General features: G+C 40.8%; 1 protein-coding gene across 22 annotated transcripts in view; it reads right to left on the bottom strand.

The window, feature by feature from the left end:
* Positions 1-18,614, bottom strand: part of RBFOX1 (RNA binding fox-1 homolog 1) — a 1,840,194-nt gene that overhangs the window by 561,116 nt on the left and 1,260,464 nt on the right. The gene's annotated exons all lie outside the window — the stretch shown is intronic.

The following is an 18,614-nucleotide window of genomic DNA, read 5'->3' as shown; positions in this document are numbered from 1 at the left end:
GTTCCTCTCTCAGAGGGTTACGATTCCACAGCATTTGTTTGGAAGTCAGCCTGTCACTGGGCTCTGAAAAGGTGAAGAGAAAGCTATTGAACATCCAGAAAAGGAAAAAGCTTTCTTTGCCAAGGTCAAGTATATATCAGCCATGAGACAAAGCCAACACTCATTTCAACCCGAGGCCACAATGTACCTTGACCCTAGCCTCATGAAAATAACAATTTGCAGGAGCCTATAAAACACTTGCTTTACTTTCTGTGGTCTGTTAGCTTCTTCCAAACTCAGATTCCTGACTTAGCAGTATCTGACTGTATTTCACAAGCGTGTGCGTGGGGTGGGGGGTGCAGGTGGGGGTGGGGGTGGGTTATGCACTGCATTCAAAGATTTTGGGCCAAGATTTATCTCATTCTCTGATGGCATTTTATCGTTATCAGAGAGCAATAAATTTCAGCTCCGTTAGCACTGCATTTAAATATGCACCCGCCAGGACAGAAAGGTGCTGGATCTATAGCGCACTATAAATTTCCATCATTTGCCATCATTCTATACTTGGGCCTTGGCAGAGCCCAGCCAAGACTGCACATTTTGTTTAGATAGCTCCTCTTTCCTAAAGGGAAACTTTGCCAACTCTTGAAGCAGATACAATTTGCTGGCCGCAACTCTGTTTGCACCTTAACAGCTGTTTTGCTTTTTTATTTAGAGAGAACGCGGTTGCCGCCATCTGTCTTTTGAAAAATGAGTTCTGCTCACAGCAACATGGCACCGTAAGAGAGAGAGAGAGAGAGAGAGAGAGAGAGAGAGAGAGAGAGAAGCTGAAGAATGAAGCCAAATGTCATGCTAGAGAGAGGGTCAACTCGAACAGAAGACAAAAATAATGACAAAGCATTTACCACTTGAAAAAAAAGAAAGAAAAGAAGTCAGGGATTTCAAGGTCGGCAAATGAGGTTCCAATGACAGGCTGAGAGGAGATGGTCTTAAGTTCTCTCTAACAAGTGGTGGCAGAACCCGCATAACAAATAACCTTACTACTAGGCATCCAAACCTACTGTCACATAGGCTGCCCATAGAATCCTAAAACTGCCCAGTGAGGTAGATATTTTCATCAACTCCACTTCAGAAGTGAGTGAAGTACAGTCTACCCATCAATCAGACCAAGGTCAAGTCCAGCGTTTCCACTTTCTAGCTGTCCATCCCGTATCATGCCCATTTCTGCATCCAACAAGTGGTAAATGTCTACCCAAATGAAAGAGTATCTGGAAGGAACAGATGATGTGATGTCCACAAAGCCTTGTGCAGGGCTTGGCACACAGACGTGGTCAATAAATTTCGGGTCTGTTATCAGAGCAGTTAGGTGACTCAGGTTATGTCTGAAAACTGGTGTGAAACATGAGCCTACACTTAAATCCAGTCTGCAGAACTCATGCGCATCATTTCAAAAAATATCTTAGAGCCATTTGCTAAACATCAAGTACATTGACTAGTTCCTACTGTGGAACTACACTAACTCCAAATCCTCATTGACTTAAAACAACAGGAGGTCATTTTTCATATATGCTAATGCCTAAAAGGCATCTTGGGGAGAGTCAGGTTGTGTTCCATGTGGCCACTCTACGACCCCAGCTGACGGAGACACCAGCATCTCAACACTGGGCTCCAGATTCACTGTGGCAGAGAAGGCAGTGCTTTTCCGTGCACTGTCTCAGAAGTGACACATACTACTGCTGCCCCAAACCCATTGTCCAAACCGGTCTCACGGTCGCATTAACTACAATGGGGGACTAGAAGTGTGGTCTTCTTTGTAACCAGGAGGGACACAAAGTAGCCATATGGGAATAAGCACTGCTGTTGTCTATCATACCAACTAATGGGAATGATGGATTAACTGGGTCTTTGCCTTCATACAGATTTTTCTGTTTCTCTGAAACAGTGCTGGTTCTATAGATACAATTACAGCCAAGCAAATTTGATATTCCAGTAGTTTCTTACTAAGAATAGTATGTTTCCCTCCCTAAACAAGAAAATGGCATTAAAATAAGTTGCTGGGGGTGGGATGGAGTGGAATGGAAATATTACAGTACCAATCATCCAAAGAAAATTTCAAATATGATCACTCTTCCCTGTTTACTTAAAATAGCCTTTTTAACAAGAAGAGCTAAATCACAAATGGGTATTAAATTATCCTCTTAAATTAGTCAGAAACTCAGAACAATGTAAACAATCCCTATTCAAAGCCATGCTGAAAAATAGGATTATGTTTGATATGGGAAGAAGCAAATGTTGTTCTTCTTCTCAGTTTCTTTGTCTAAAAGTGGTTTACCAAAACCACCTGCTTGGTGCCCTACATGCCAGTAGATTCTGATCCTATAGGTCTAGAATAGGGCTCAGATCTCTTTGTTTTTGCCAACTCTAGAAAATAAATCTGATGCTCTAGATCTGCTCTGCAGACTAGAACAGTATCAGGAATGTATGGAGGTTTCCAGTCCCAGACCAGATAGCCAGTCACAGCCTCAGTGACCTCTTCTGCAATGACATAATGTCTTCACACTGTCATCTGATCATGGAGATTATATTAGAAAATACATGAGAAAACCTTTCAAAAACTGGCATGATGCAGTAACTACTGTTACCATGACAAATTCAGACCTACTGAGAGTGGGTAGGGGAAGATCAGAAAGAGAGCGTCAACTATTTACTCTACCCCAGCCCCCAGGCTGTGCTATCCAATGAAGATACCGAAAGCGGTGAAACACAATGTTTTCACATATAAAGGGACACTGTTCAGCCTCAGGAAAGAAGGAAATTCTGCCATACGGGACAGCATGGATGGACCTTGACAACATTATGCTAAGTGAAATACGCCAGTCACAAAAAGACTAATTCTGCATGATTTCACTTAAAGGAGGTATCTATAATAGTCAAATTCGTAGGATCAAAGGGCAGGATGGAGATTGCCAGGGGCTCAGGGGAAGAGGAAATGGGGAGTTATCAATCAATGGGAATAGAGTTTCAGTTAAGCAAGATGAATAAGCTACAGTGATGGGCTGTATAGCATTGCACCTGTAGTCAACAGGAATGCATCGTGCACTCAATAATTTTTTAAGAGGGTAGACCTCATGTTAATGTGTTTCGCCAAAATAAAACAAAATTTTAAAAAAGTCTACCTCTCCCACCACCAAAATATAAACAAACAAACAAATAAATAAATAAAGCATGTGGCATTCAAAAAAAAAAAAGATGAACACAATTCTTGTTTTCCTGAACTTGTAGCTTGGGTAAATAAGCCTTAGTTTATTATCCATTCTCCCCTACCCCAGATACAAGTTTCCTCACCTTGAAAGACTGGGAATAGAAGCCAGGATCTATTTCCCAAAGCCTTCTGATGCATTTTTGTAAAGCCAGGTTGTTCAGCCTAGACTTTCATCTCCACCTTATTCTGAACAGAGTTGGTTTGTTAACCAACGTTTCAGGACTTCGGACAGTTCTTTTTAATTTATTCTGTGCACAGAAGTCCTTATCCTAACAAATCTGCTACTTCAATGACATTATGTATTTGTTTTCACTCTATTGAGTGAAAACTTACCTAATTGCTTCTGCAGTTCCCCTGAAACCTCCCCTTCCTTCTTTTAGAGAGAACTTTAATGTGGGGAATAGAAAATACAGGATTTTGTTGAGATCACCTTCCCGCCTCTGATTTCAAGGAATGCGCCATACCTAGTGATGTTAAGATGATAGATTACATCCAGGCTTCCAACCTGGGCGCTGTTGACATTTTAAACAAGACAGATCTTTGTTGTGAAGGCTTCCCTGTGTAATGAGGGACATTCAGCAGCATCGCTTGAAATTCCAGCTCTAACACTCATTGGCTATGTTCTTTTACATCTGAAAATCAGTGTAAGAACAGTTCCCCCTCACACAGTGCTGCCGAGAGCATGAAATGACGGGAGGTATGTAAAAAACTTCACCCAGCATTATGTTCCCAGTACATGTGCAATGAATGAAAGCCAGTCTCCCCCAACCCTGCAAGAAACTTTTTCCACCCTGAGGACATGTGGCAACGTGTGGAGACGTTTTTTGGTTGCTACAACAGGGAGAGGGATACTTTGGCCATGTTGGATGAGACAGCTTAAAACGAAGTGTCCCGGATGAAGAATGGTCTGCTGAATTATTTTCCTGCAACACAAGCCCCTGTGCATTGTTTGAGTATCCAAGAATCACGGTGTCAGAAAGGAAGGAGCCCAGAGACATGGTGTTCCAAAGTCCTTGTTCGGATTGTCGCTCCAGGCAGCTGTTAACAGTTTGGGAAGTGAGGTAGGTGTGATTTCCATGCCCAGAGGGGCTGAAGGCTACTGACCCCTGACTTGCCCACGTGGCCCCAGACATCTTGGGGTGGATGGAGATGAGCTGTGTTTGCAGATGGAAGAGGGGGCTGTTGAAAAGACCTGTTCTGGTCCCAGGTCTGCCGCTAACAGTTATGTGACCTCATGTACTAGGCACTTAGTCTCTCGGCCCAGATCCTTTATCCTTAAAACTGGGACTTTTTCTTTTTTCTTTTTTCTTGTGTGAAAGAGTAAGAAAGGGGGATACAAGCACCTCGAGAGCACTCAGCGTTCAGGAACGGTCAATAATGGATAGCTGTTGGGGTAACATCCTGAGAGACCTCTAAGTCTTTGGCTGGCTGGATTCTGGAGCTGTTTCTAATTGGTGACACTGTATAGCTAGCTCAGAACCCACCTTTTCTTTTCTTTTTTTCTGGAGGTCTGAATGATCTGGCCTCACCTGGAATGGCTGACCCAGACCACATGGATCAGATCACTTCACTATCTACTTAGAAAACAACGAGGCTAGAGAATGGAAGGAGTATGGGAGAAGGAGACGGTGGCAGAAGAGGGGCTGGAAGAACATACAGAACAGCATGAGCTGCCACTGCCCCGGAGCCCCCAGATCCTACCCTTCTTTCATGACGGACATCAGCCACCCAACAACTCCCTACAAGGACGAACCTACAGCTACAGGACACAGCAGGAAAGAGCCTGCTTGGGTTCAGTTCCCCGTCTTGTTGTTTAAGCTCCTTGGGTTCAGTTTCTTCCTCTGCAAAGTAGAACGATAGCATCTCTCAACCCCAGAGAATCATTAGAAATATAAAATGTGTTAACATTGTAAAATCACTTAAAATCAGGCCTGGCAAGGAATGGGACGTTCCTTAATGGGTGTTAATTAATAAGATAAAATAAATCCGGGTTATTGCACAGGTTTTGACTTTTCAACTTTACAGACACAGCCCAGAAGTGTCCCTTCATCCACCAACTCTTTCCCACTCAGAAAAATGAATTCAGTTTAAATTAAGAGGTAAGCCAAAACAATAGACTTTCTATAAAAAACAAGTATACACACAATGGAATGTAAGAGAAAAGAAGAGCTGAAGGAAGTTGATTTCTAGTTTTGCCCACTGCCCTGATCTGACTCACTTTGGTGGGAGTAATAATACTTTATTAATAAAGTATTAATTAGTAAAATAATAATACTTTATTAGTACAGTGTTTTCCAATCAAGAAAGGAGATTCCAAATAGGGTATCTCCATCCAGGTTCAACTTGCATTTCCCTTAGACCACCAGGCTTCTAGGCAAGACTGTGGGGATGTTCATGGACCCTGCCAACTCTTTCTGAGGGCTCCCTTCTGCAAATGCATAAAACAATCTCATCAGTATGGGGCTCAGGGTAAAGAAGTCTAGCAAGTCTAAGCAGAATGTGGGCTTTGATGCTAGTAATGCAAGTTCTTTCTTTTGCATTCTCCAAATGCCCATAAAAGTAGTTTTCTCTCCATTCTGGAGAATCTGCCATTTAGTTCCAGGGTGTCAGTGGATTTGTGCTGCAGGACTTAATAACGACGCATGCGTGCATAGAGTCCTTGTGAGTAACCACACTTTATGAAGCCCCAGCCCTCCTGGAATGATCACATGCTTTTCAGCAAAGAATAGAGTTGATGCCTTTAGGCAAACCGTTAGAGAAGTTAACTAAATTTGAATTCTCCCAGGGCTTCCTGAATTCATTCTTTTTTTTCCCCCTTAAGAGTTCTCTGAGCTTGTATCAAGCCTAATTGATTTTTAGCACAGGAAGCCTCACCTCCCCATATAGCATGGGGCCCTTTTTCCTTGTAGCCAATGGCAAAAGATCCATTTATAAATTGTTAAACATGTTCACAGCTAAATGACACCAAAATAGCCCAGGAATAGTTTAATATTCATAGTTTGCTTTGATTAAAATACAAACTTTTCACATTAGCTCTAGGATTATTTTTCATAATGCAGGCAGGTTACAGAGCTGAGTGCCACTTAATTTAGTGTTTAATCAGGAGAACTACTGTGGCATCAGGCTGATTAGGTTGGCTCAACTGCTGCCTGCTCAATTTTTCCCCATAATTGCGGGATATTTTTTATGGTGACAAGTGCCCAGACGGTGGAATTCCAATATGCTATACATCAGCTTCTCCATTATTGGATTAGCTGGATATGGCACTGTTAGCACGGAACTTTCATTCCTATCATTGATCGCATCGTGCCTTCTATTTCACAATTAATGCAAGTCTGCTGGATTGATCAATCTTCTCATGAGCTTGGGCCACAGTCAATAGATTCTTATGGCTGTGTGTTAGTGACCTGCAGGGATTCTCGTGAGGCTTGTGGATTTGTCACTGTGGCAAGAGATTTTCTCATTTTAAGATGCTCCTGATCCCATCAGGCTGCCTGATGCAGTGTTCTCAAATTATATATGTATGGATTAAAAAAAAAAAAGAAGAAGAAAAGATAGAGGGGTAACACTTCATTTGCACAGCTGGCCGTCTCTTGAATGACGGCTCTGTTAGCTGAATTTTATTTTCTGAAACTTTATGATATCCATCTAAGACCCACAAAAGCCAACTCACCAAAAATAGCATCCTCGAGGCCAAGGGGATGAAAAACACAGTCTGCAAACAAATGCTCTTGGGTACCAGCTCCTCCTATTATGTGGTGGATGGACTGTTTCTAAGAATACCTTTTACGTGAGACTAGTGAGTACGAGACCTGCAGGTGTGGCTGAAAACTGGGTGGCAAGTTTACCAGTAGCTGCATGTGGCAGATACTAGTTTGAGTGAAGGACACAGAGGTCCAGGGTTATAACCAGTTCCTTTGCTATCATTCCTGAGATTTGCTGGCTTCTCTGGGCACCTATTGTATTAGGAGCAACATCGAGTCACAAGGAGGTTTCCCCATGCTTCCCATGCTTGTATTGCCTAATTCTGAGGCTCCTCTTGGTGGGCTTCAGAAATGCACAAGAACTGTTCTAAGGACATGCAGCACCCTCACTCCTCACCATTTCTAAGTACCTGTGTACAGGGAAATGAGATGACCTTCTTGGGAGTTCACTCTGAATTGCCATGAGGGTGACAGACTAAATCATGCATACTCACATTCAAGGGAAGAGCTTTCAAACTAGAAAGAATAGAAATGCACTAAAATATTGGAATAATTGCTAAATCCATCAGAAGATGGTTAGATGTCCATATTCTAATTCCCATACATATGCTATATTAAGTGATGAATAAAACTTTGCAGATGTAATTAAGGCTGTGAGCTTAAAACTGGGGAGGTCATTCAGTACTCGGGGGGAGGGGGCAATCTTAATTGCATGAGCTCTTAAACGCAGAGGACTCTCCCCAACTGGAGTCAGAGAAATGCAGCAGAAAAGGAAGTGAGCAGCCCAACTATCGATTGTGCTGAGATGGGAGGACCCACATGCAAGGGTTGGGGAGGCCTCCAGGAGCTAAAGGCAGCCCCTGGCTGACAGCCAGCAAGGAAATAGAGACCTTAGCTTTCTAGCTGCAAGCACCTGAATAAACTTGGAGGTGGATTCTTCCAGAGCCTCCATCTGGGTGACACCTTAACTTTGACCTTGTGCAAAACCCACAGCATAGAAACCGGTGGTCTCAATGGGTTTCTGACCTAGAGAACTAAGAGATCGTAAGTTTATGTTATTTTAAGCCGCTAACTTTGTGGTAGCTTTCTATGGCAGCAATAGAAAACGAACTATGGAAACAGAAAAAGGAAATGATTCATGTGGGGAAACCATTTGAAATGATGGACAGAGTCTCGGCAGACACAATGTCTGGACTCAAAGTGTGGTTTTATCACTTCATTGTGTTTCCTTGGGCAAGTGACTTAACCAGATTATATAGTCCCTTCTTTAACGATGTCAACTGTTTAGACAAAATGAGATTGTTTATGCTCTGCAGCCAAAGGTGACGAGGGTTGGGTTTCCTGTCTGTTGCAAAGAGGGAGAAGGTCCATCAGGAGAAACAATGGGGTGTCTCAATAGATGCGGTCAATGATGACTTCCTATAGAATTTGGGTTCACGTTGAGTGCCCTTAGGGGAGGGTTCTTGGGGGACCAGGGTACAACAGGGGTTGCTCTTCTATTTCCCAAGACAATGAATATACAGTACTTATCAGAGTGCCTACAATAAACACTCAATAAAGCTGATAGATTTTTAAATTACTATAGTATTACAGGATAACTCACAGAAAACTGGAAGCCCTTCTTGTCAATTACCAAGTGGTATCCCGTATATAATTCATCAAAACTTTAACTTCTCCCCAATCCTCTCAGAGACTTAATGCTCCTGGGTTCCCGCTCCCATTCCCACCAACTATTTTTCTACAATGAGGCTTGGTGACTCCGATCTCTTTTTTCCTTCCTTCTCTCTCCGTCCCTCTATGATATAGGTCCACATAGTCCAGCAAGCAAGGGGACTCTCTCATTAGAATGGAAGTAGGGCCCTGGAATGTAAACAAGGAATCATTAAATCCTCTGGAACAGCAAGGGGAAGGCTACTAGCATGCAGCTATTAGCATCCTTCCTACACACAGCAAAGGAGAAGAAATATTGTTCAAAGATTCAACCTATCCTGTTCCAGCAGGTTCCAGCAGCTGGTCTTTGTACTTACAGAGACGGAGGGATTGGGCTGCTTTAATATGGACGAGGTTTTGCGTCTCACAGCCTCTCCCCCTTACTTGTATGCCAGCTTATCACGCATTTTTCCGATGATTGTGATGCAGCTTCTTGGGTGATCCGGCCTATGTATGCCCAGGCAACGGAAGGCAAGCATCAGAGCCTCCCAGGAAAACTCTCAATTTGTCATGAAACAGAGACTCACTGTATTAGTAAATCTTGGAAGTGTGTTTAGAATGTGTCCATCACAAAGAGATGGTCTTTCTCCGGGAGCCACTAACACATCAGGTTGCTGACCATCCAAGGCTGGGTCATATCCAGACTAAAGTGGCAGCACCAGGGCAATGAATGCCATCTACTGGGACTTGATCTGATCTTGTGGTGTTTCCACTTCCCCCCTGATATTTATGTTTAGCACATAATATAATTGTGGCTATCTGAATTGGGTCACTTTAATTTATATATGGGTACACACCCACACATAAATATGTATACACTATATATATATATGTGTGTGTGTATGTATAATTTTTAAATTTTAATTTATATATGCACAAATATCATGTAGAAGATTAAAAAGATACACTACTGAATATAACACAAAAAAGATTTCTACACTGTGGAAAAGGCATATATTTTTAAAGGGAAGCAGACGAATGTATTGATAATCAGTTCTTCCAAAGACCGTTTCATTGACCCACAAAAGCAATTCACTAAATAAACCAATCCTCTGAAAGCCATTAGTGAGTCTTTGCAGTGTCTGAGTAGAAGAGTAGGGTCTGGACAAAGGGTTGCCCCTCACTTACTCTCACCCCAAGCAACTCTAGCCATAAAATTAGGAGGTTTGGGGTATATATCGTATTTTTTTCTAATACCCACTAACTTACTTGTATTCCTTATATTCAATCATTACAGTATCGATTAGGCCTTCCAGATGCTGCACTGATGGTCCGTGTAAGCAAAAGGTTAATGAAACTGCCTCGTTTTACTTAATCAGTCCTTTAATCCCCGTTTTTTTATGCCAAAAAAAAAAAATGGGTGTATATGTAAATTTTCATCCCTGAGGAGCAAGATTCAAAAGGGGTTCAGACCTTTGTCCTAAACGGTTTGAGCAGCAAATTCTCCATTTGTTTTTAAACCCATTTTATGCAATGCTCCTGCAAGGTTAACGTTTGCAAAGCACAAGCTGACCTCATCAACTTTCTTTGAGAAACAAATGCAGGAAAAACAAAACAAACAAACAAAACACCCTCCAGGATCTACTTGTAGCTTACAGAATAAAATCAGAATACTTTTACTTTGCATTCTAAACACTTCAGGTTCTGGCCTCATCTTCCCTACTCAGCTCCTCGGGCTTCCTAATACCCTGTTTCTGTCTCATGATATCATGACCATGTCTTCACATATTGACTGTATTAGGAGGCTCAAAGTCCTGTCTGGCTCATGTGCCTTTATTATTGCACTAAGTACAGCCCCTTCATGCAGAGGAATATTTAAGAAACATATTTTAAGGCTCTTAGTGCTATTTTTAAATAGTTTAAGATATCTTTTAAAAATGTTTTATTGAGAATAGAGAAAACCCTCATTATTAGGCAGGGCACATCCATATGTAAGCAATATGTAAGCACATACACACCAAAAATAACTTATGGAATAAAAGGAAATGCATTGACTGATGGGGCTGCATTGTTCCAAAATAGGTATGTGGACTTCAGGCACAGCTATACCCAGCACCTCTATGATGCCATTAAGATTTTTTCCTTTTTTGATTTCTATGGTTATGTCACTGTATACTGAGGGAAGAATGGCCACCATAACCCCAGGCTCACCTCTAATTAGCCTAACAACTCCAAGAGGTAAGGATGATTTCTTTAGAAAGTTTAATAGCCAAGTCCCAGAGTACACGCTAAGTGGCCCACTTGGATTGTAAGCCCACTGAGTCGTGCCCAGGACTATCAGTCACTCTCAATGTCCAGGCCTCGCCCACATCCTCAGTCCTTTGCACAAGAACCAAATAGAACAGTTCTTCTCAGAAAAGAGGGGCCCTCTGAGAAGAGGAAGGTGAAGGGGTGCTGGATAGAGATAAAAATATAATAAGCATGTTCTCTCACTCTCCCAAACTGAGCTACCTACTAGCTCTGGAAAGCGTCCATAAAATACAACTGAGTCCAGGTCTGGGGCAAGTGTTAAGTCTGGGGAGGGAATCCTGGGGCGAAATACCTCTAAAAACCAAAATCGGTCAAAGGGAGGAATAAAGTTTAAGAACCATTTATTGCTCACAAACTGCAGTCCAGGGCCTTCTCTCTTTCCTGCTCCGGCAGAAGCAATACCGGCGCTCCCCTCACCTCTCAGGTATAGATAAGCCCACCTTGCCCAGGTAATTACCCATTGATATGGAGATGAACTTCTTTCCACCCCTGAGGAATGACGCAAATGCACTAAAGCCATACTTCTCTGCACCCCTGAGCGCCTGTTGATATGCAGATGTACAAAAGCCAGGTGAGATATTCTAGAAATATTACAATTTTACCCACACAAGAAACGTACAGGTTGATCTGGGAACATTCTGTCATCTTAGAAAGCAAGGAAGCTCTCTGCTCAGATGAGGAGTCAGGGGAAGAAGCTCACAGGGACCAAGAACAGGGCTCAGAATAGAATTAAAAATATATATATATCATTGGTCACTTCTAGAGGACTCAAGCAAACTAAGTCAGTCCTTTAAAAAGTGGACAGACACAAAGATGTGTGCATCCTCTATGTCTTATATGAACTTGACCTCACAGTAAGGAGGAAAAAGAAAAGAGAAGTAGTAACTATAATAGTAAGAAGAGATTTCACCCTGTGGAAGTATTTATTCTGCCTAATAAATGAAGAAGGAGAGGTGACAATATTTGTTGTGATTTCTAAGGATTCCAAAAAAGACTGCTGGCCACACACATCATGCCTCCTGATGGAAGAACAAACACAGTAACATTTATGATGTGCTCCTGCTAAAAAATGAAACAAAATCTCATCAAACTTCTGAATCCAACCGCTAGTTTACAGAAAATAGGGGGGATAAGGGTGCAATGAACAAAGTCAGACTATGAGAGAACTTCATTAACAATCACCTACTGTCCTCAACAAGTTGATTGCAAGTTAAAAACTACAACAAATTGGAGGGGCACCAATAAAATAAAAGATGTTTCAGAGACATAGTAACTCATTTTAATTTGATATTTATCAATCGCACTTTAATTCCTGATCAAATATAAATAGTATAGTTCAGAAGACAGCCAGGTAAACACGAACACCTATAGAATATTTGACTGTATTAAGGAATTAATGCTGTTTAGGGCCTAACTTCTGATAATAGGTTTTTTTCCTTCAAAGTCCTCATCTTTTCAATATACATACAGAAATCTTTTAAAATGATAGGTGTGAATATTTAATTATACTAAGAGATTATTTTTCTTATTAAGAATATTTTCATGTATAATATTATTAATGATATTTACATTTTTTCTAAAAAGTTCTCATCTTTTGAATACACATATTGAAATAATTAATAATACTATAATGTCTGGGACTTGCTTCAAAATATCCATGGGACACAGAGAGGAAGATTAAAATACAAAAGCAGCAAGCTAGGCGATGAGTTTGGGTTTTGGCAGATGACGGATTTGTCACTCATGATAGTCTTCTCCTTATTTTTGTATATTTTTGAAATTTTTCATCATCAAAAGAATGTAAAACCATCATTAAAAAAAAAAAGAGAACGTTTGGGCATCACCAAATCACTCTGGTCTGTTGATCAATCTGAAGCAGGAAACATAGCTTCAGTATTTGTAGGGATCTTGTAGAAAATTCCAGAGCAATTCCATGACTAAAATGCCCTTCCTACTTTCCCAAGAGAGCCTGATGCATTAAGTCTTCCATACGAATCACCGGCATCCATCTGTCAAATGTCCTTTATTATTGGAATAGTCTGAGGACAAATGATACAAAACTGTCATGTGAAAGAAGATTGGCATTTGGGGATTCTGGAAAGAAATATCATTATTCTATCATAGACACATAACCTAAATAAGTCTCTTTGGGTTCTTAAACACACCCAACTTGTTCCCACCTGGGCCCTTGCAATTGTCCCCCCTTTCTGGAACTTTCCGCCTCTTGCTCTTCCTGGGTCAGTCCTTTACCATGAGTCAGACATTACCTCTCCCGTGATACCTACCTTGAGCACAACTGCCCCCCAACCCCAGATCATTCTGTATTTCTCCATACTTTCCTCATCTCCTCTGCTCAGTAACTACCATCTCACGAATCTTATTTATTTCTTGGTTTCCTGTTTAAACATTTGATCACATTGGCAGGAACTAGAAAGCATTGCTAAACACTGAATCTTCATAACCTAGGACAGCTCCTAGAACCCAATAGGTAATCAATAATCATTTAAAGATAAATGCTTAATAGTTAAATCATTACTAATTCACCAAATCTACTGGCTTAGCTGCTGCCACTTAATACGAAATACATTCTTTTTCCCTAAATCTAAGCATTTTCTACCTTGAATGTTAACAACAGAACAGCATCTCTCTTCTTCAGGGACATATTTGTTCCTTTATTTAGTTAGGACTTATCATTGATAAGTGTAATTGGAACTAATAAGAAACAAGATATTAAAATAGATACAAGAGTTGTTTCTACCTCTTGGTAACAGCTTGCATGAGAGTGTGCAACCTTCAGACAATTAAAAGGATGTTCTGATAACTCTTTCCTGCTATTATTAGAAGATGAGTTATTTGTGCTAAGAGAGCAAGAAACCCTACCTCAGAGAATAGGGAATTGAGTAGTTTGCACTTGTGAGAACAACAAAGTTAGCATTCAATTAAGTTCCATCACAAGATTTATACTAATCATTAACCAAAAGTTGTCTTCTGTTCAGATTCAGGAAATTGAACAATACCCTGACGAAGAGAAAGACCCTTTAAAAATTAACCAATAATTATGGTATGTTTGCACAATGCAGTCTATCTTCTGTATCTTGAATTTCTGGGCTGTGTAATTTGCATACACATTAAACTCTGTGGGAAATTGGAAAGCAATTCAGAATTCAACAATTAAAAGATACAAATTAAAATTGTTAGCATTAACTTAAAGTTTATTGCTGGTGCAATGCTCTTGGATATAAATGCATTCTGATCAAGCAGCACTTTCATCCTTAGAAGTTCAACATATTTGCAGCTGTGGCCTCCAAGTGTACCTTCCAGTCATAGTTTTTGCTGATGCCTCTTGATTTTCATAATTAAGTTTCTTTTAAGAAATATAAACATGTATTGGCTGCAGATCACTTTTTCCATTAGAAAGAGAAATTGGGACAAATCTCTCTGGTGTTCAGAAGGACTCTCCATCTCCTCAAATACCTTCAAATTATTTTGGGAAATGCTCAGATAATTCTGTGTAAGCTAAGAGTAAGAAAAGGCATCTCTTTACAGAGGTGTAAGTTTGAGAGAAAAACACCATAAAAAAGGTGTTCTCTGCCTTTTCATATTTTATATGCATCTCTGTTTTACTTCTTATAAACCCACATATATGTAAAAAATACATATGTGCACATGCATATATAAAATGTATATTTCATTGTAATACATTGAGAACTTTCTAATCTAATGGCCTGCGTGTGAGGATCAGTTCATCACCTTGTACGACTGAAGATGTATTTGTCTTCCAGCTTCCGAGTCCCATTCTGCAAAATAGGGATGGTGATAAAAACCAGCTCACAAGGTTCGTTGTGAAGAATGAATGGGAAAAAAATCAAAGCCCTCTATCTGACACATAGAAAATGCTCAATGATTGTAAACCATTATTTTTGTTAAGTCTGGGATATAGGGTCCCTGGGATTGAATCCCAGCCCTGCCACTTACTAGCTCTGTGACCTGGGATAATTCAGTGCACCTCTTTCTGCCTCACTGGCCCATCAATAAAATGGGGATATAGTATCTACATCATAAGTTTGTAGGTGATCAAACATTTTATAAAGCAATTACAAATAGTGCCTGGAGAAAGCCCTGCGTAAGCATTTGTTAAAGAATAAATATGTGTATAGCTAGCTAGCTAGATTACTATATATCTATAGACTATACAATATTGATTATTAAATTAAAATTTATTATAATATAGGTTATATTATCTATATTATATAATGCATAGATACAGATATTATCTAGCTAGCTAGCTATACACAGACACATACATAAAGAAAGGTGTCTCGATATGAAACTGGAAAAATTCCAGTGTACCAATGTCGTTCTGAACTGGAGTTACTGGTTATCATTGTGTTTATTATCATTTAAAAGCAGTTGGCCGGAGCAAACTTTTTATATTCTGGATGCACAGGAAATCCAAGCGCTATGGTTCATCACAAGCCATGTAGTCTGCTCGACCAATTTTGAGAGAATTAGGATACAAGAAAATGCCCTTGACATTATAACTAATTGAATATACTTGGGTCATCGATGGTCTTGCAACATGCCCCAGGGCCATCAACATGGGGACCAATTATCAAGGTAAGACTAGAGCTTTAGATTTTTATGCTATTAATATAGTTCCAAAGGGAAAACGTGGATGAGGCTAGAAAGTTTCAGACCCATAGGAACTAGGCTATTTTTCCTGTATATGGGTTCTAATAATTTAATGGTTCACAATTAGGGGGATGGAGAGAAGCGGGCAGTTAGCGTTGAGATATACAATCTGAACCAGTCTAATGTGGGACCATGTCTAGTTTTGACTGCCAACCCTCTTCTGTCTCCACCTGCAGGAGTATTAGCTTGGGAATTTTAGAACAGCTCTACCAGGACTGTCATACCTCATAATAATAAAATACAAAAACCCCTCCCAAAGTCTGCCATATATAAGAATACAACCACTTCCTCCAACACACACACACACACACCGCTACTTTTAGATCACAGTCATTCAATCAACACAGACTCGGGTAATGTAAATAATATCCTCAAATTAATTTGTCGTATTATATTCAATTCCTGTTGTGAAAAGCTATATTGTAGAAGAAATGCCCTAACCATGAATTGAGATATTAGCCTAAATTTGGCAGTCTATGGTTATTCTTAAGTTTTAATTCTCTGCTTAAGCAAGGGGAGTTTTAGTCACAATCATCTGATACCATATATATGACATATATACATATATATACACACACATGCATATGTACACACATGCGCATTATATGTATTTAAAGAATAGCCAATATACACAACCACACAAATGAAGAACAGAGTGCCCAGCCAAGGACAAGTACTGATACAGAGATGCCCAAGCTGAATTTGGAATTCTGTTTTGATAACATTTTGCCTTGTGTCTACCATCTAAAGTGGATTTTTATCAGTCTCTGAAAGCAAATGGCTTACATGTAATTTGGTCAGTAACATATATAAATGTTTCAAGCCTAACAAAATACATATTTCAGAAAGAGCCTGGGAAAATGATGGCTTTAGGACTTTCAGAATAAAACGAGGATCCTTTCTGGTGAAGAGGCATAAAAGAGATTAAGTGGACGGCACTTCCTTTGAATTATTGATGTAATCAGAACACTAGCAGATTCACAACATCCGTCTTCCCTGGGCTGGCATCGACATCGAATTTCAGCTCAGTTTTGGCTTCTCTCTCTCTCTCTTATTTTTTTTCCATTGAAAAAGAAAGCAAGTAAAAGCAGTCATCTGTTGTTTAGTTAAAAGATTTGGTATTTCCTAACAAGTGATAACATGCCATTAAAAAGAGAACTGGGAGAGGTTTTTACCAACAGATGCACAAGGCATTTGCCCACCCACCACCAGTTTTTAAGTTCAATTCCAGGTTTGGGGCAGCCCCTGGGCTTTTAAGACCATTAGAATATAGACACATATATCTAACTTCACATTTAACATAGAGATGTAAACTGGAGGCAGAATTCTGTTAGATAAAGCTCTGCTCTCCATAGCTTAACCTCCAAGTGCTAATGCGGGATTTTCCTCCTAATTTTGCAGATTGGACAGGAGCTTCCTGTGGCTCACTGATCCCGCCAATACCCTACGTCCAATTCCCAGACTCCCCTCATTACAGGCAGATATCATTTCAACAGATGTCAACCACAGCTAAAGTGCACTTAGACCTATTTGTTAAATTCCTAAGGGGAGTAAGGAGGATTGGTGAAATTCAGCCAGTAATTAAACCACACACTTCTAAAGCTGTCTTTCCCCCTCTTCCCTGAATAATCTCTCTGCCGTACATCAAACCATTTAGGCACTTATTGGCTACAATCAATACAATATGAGATACATTAATTTCATCCCTGAGAGACTTTCGGGGAAGAGGTGGTATTGCTTCACAAGCATTTTGGAGCATTTGTGCAAGTGTACCATCAAACGCAGCAATATCGCCCCCGGATTCCACCCTGGCAGATTTATGGTCTCCCTGCCCCCCTCCGTGCCCATGGAACTGGGCGGCTGCCAAACACACGCAAATTGGATTGGAGAGAGAAACATTAAATATATTACCTAATGCACACAAATGCTAAATAGTGCAAATCAGTGAAGAAGTGGCCGGGCCGAGCAGAATTTTAACAATTAAATTCCAGTCTTTCCATATGTTCCAGCGCCCCTTGTGTCTCACGGCGTAGAATAAAATTAGCAGGAGAAAAAGACCTTTACCAGAGTTTCCAGTCCCAGATTCTGTTTCTCCAAGGCACCCTGATTGCTTCTCCCACCCCTTACCCCCAACGCCCTGGTTCAACCCTTCGTCTGCAACACGTTTAGAAAAGGCTTGAGGAATTTCCGACAAACATGAGGAAACGAGCGTGATGGAGAACAGTTAAACGAAGGCTTGCCCTAGTCACTGTCTGTTAATAGTGCACATTTGTTATTTTTGTTAAGGTTGGACATCTGGATTCTAGAGAGGACTGGTTGGACAGGAACATGACTCTAAGAAGGGATGTACCACAGGCGGCAATACTTCCAGAGCTCGCCCACCAGTGCCACCAGCCATCTTTCAGCCACCGATACCGCTCAGCCTCAAAGGATTTCCTTCGGCAAGCGAGACAAAGAAAAGCAGTGGTACACAGTCCACCCCATCCACGGGGCCTCCAGGAAGACCCGGGGCGCACACGCTGGTCCAACAGACGAAGTCCAGGAATGACCACAAGAGGCAGGCTACAGAGCAACACTAAAATCTACCAGAAACTCAGATAAGAAACATTCCTAGTGTCAGGCTCCTGGCTTCATGCTTAAAGTGACAAAGAAATTGGGGAACCAGGATTCTGCGATTTAGAGAGAGAACCATTGTAATTTCTCATTAGCTACCATGGGCCACGAGTCTTTGATGAAATACCAGGAATTTTTCTTTTCTATTTGAAAGGCAAGGAAACAGGCCTCCTGGTCAATGACCATCTGTCATGACATGTTACACAATGAATTCTAGATCCAAAATTCAGAAAAACTGGCCTCAGAGCTGCTTGCCTGTGTGAGCTTGCGTAGCTCAGAATACCTTGTTGGACTGACCTGGCGACCTTGCCTGCAGAATCATCAGCTGGGTTCTGAAGCCCTCTGTGGCTCTAGCAGTGCATGAGCCGTACCATGCAGCTTTTGTCCTTAACTGTTCTCATAGA

Source organism: Manis javanica, chromosome 10 (genome assembly GCF_040802235.1).
Source record: "Manis javanica isolate MJ-LG chromosome 10, MJ_LKY, whole genome shotgun sequence".
NCBI classification, from domain to species: Eukaryota; Metazoa; Chordata; class Mammalia; order Pholidota; family Manidae; genus Manis; species Manis javanica.
The sequence above is the reverse complement of the archived record's forward strand: the minus strand, read 5'-3'. Positions and strand labels throughout refer to the sequence as shown.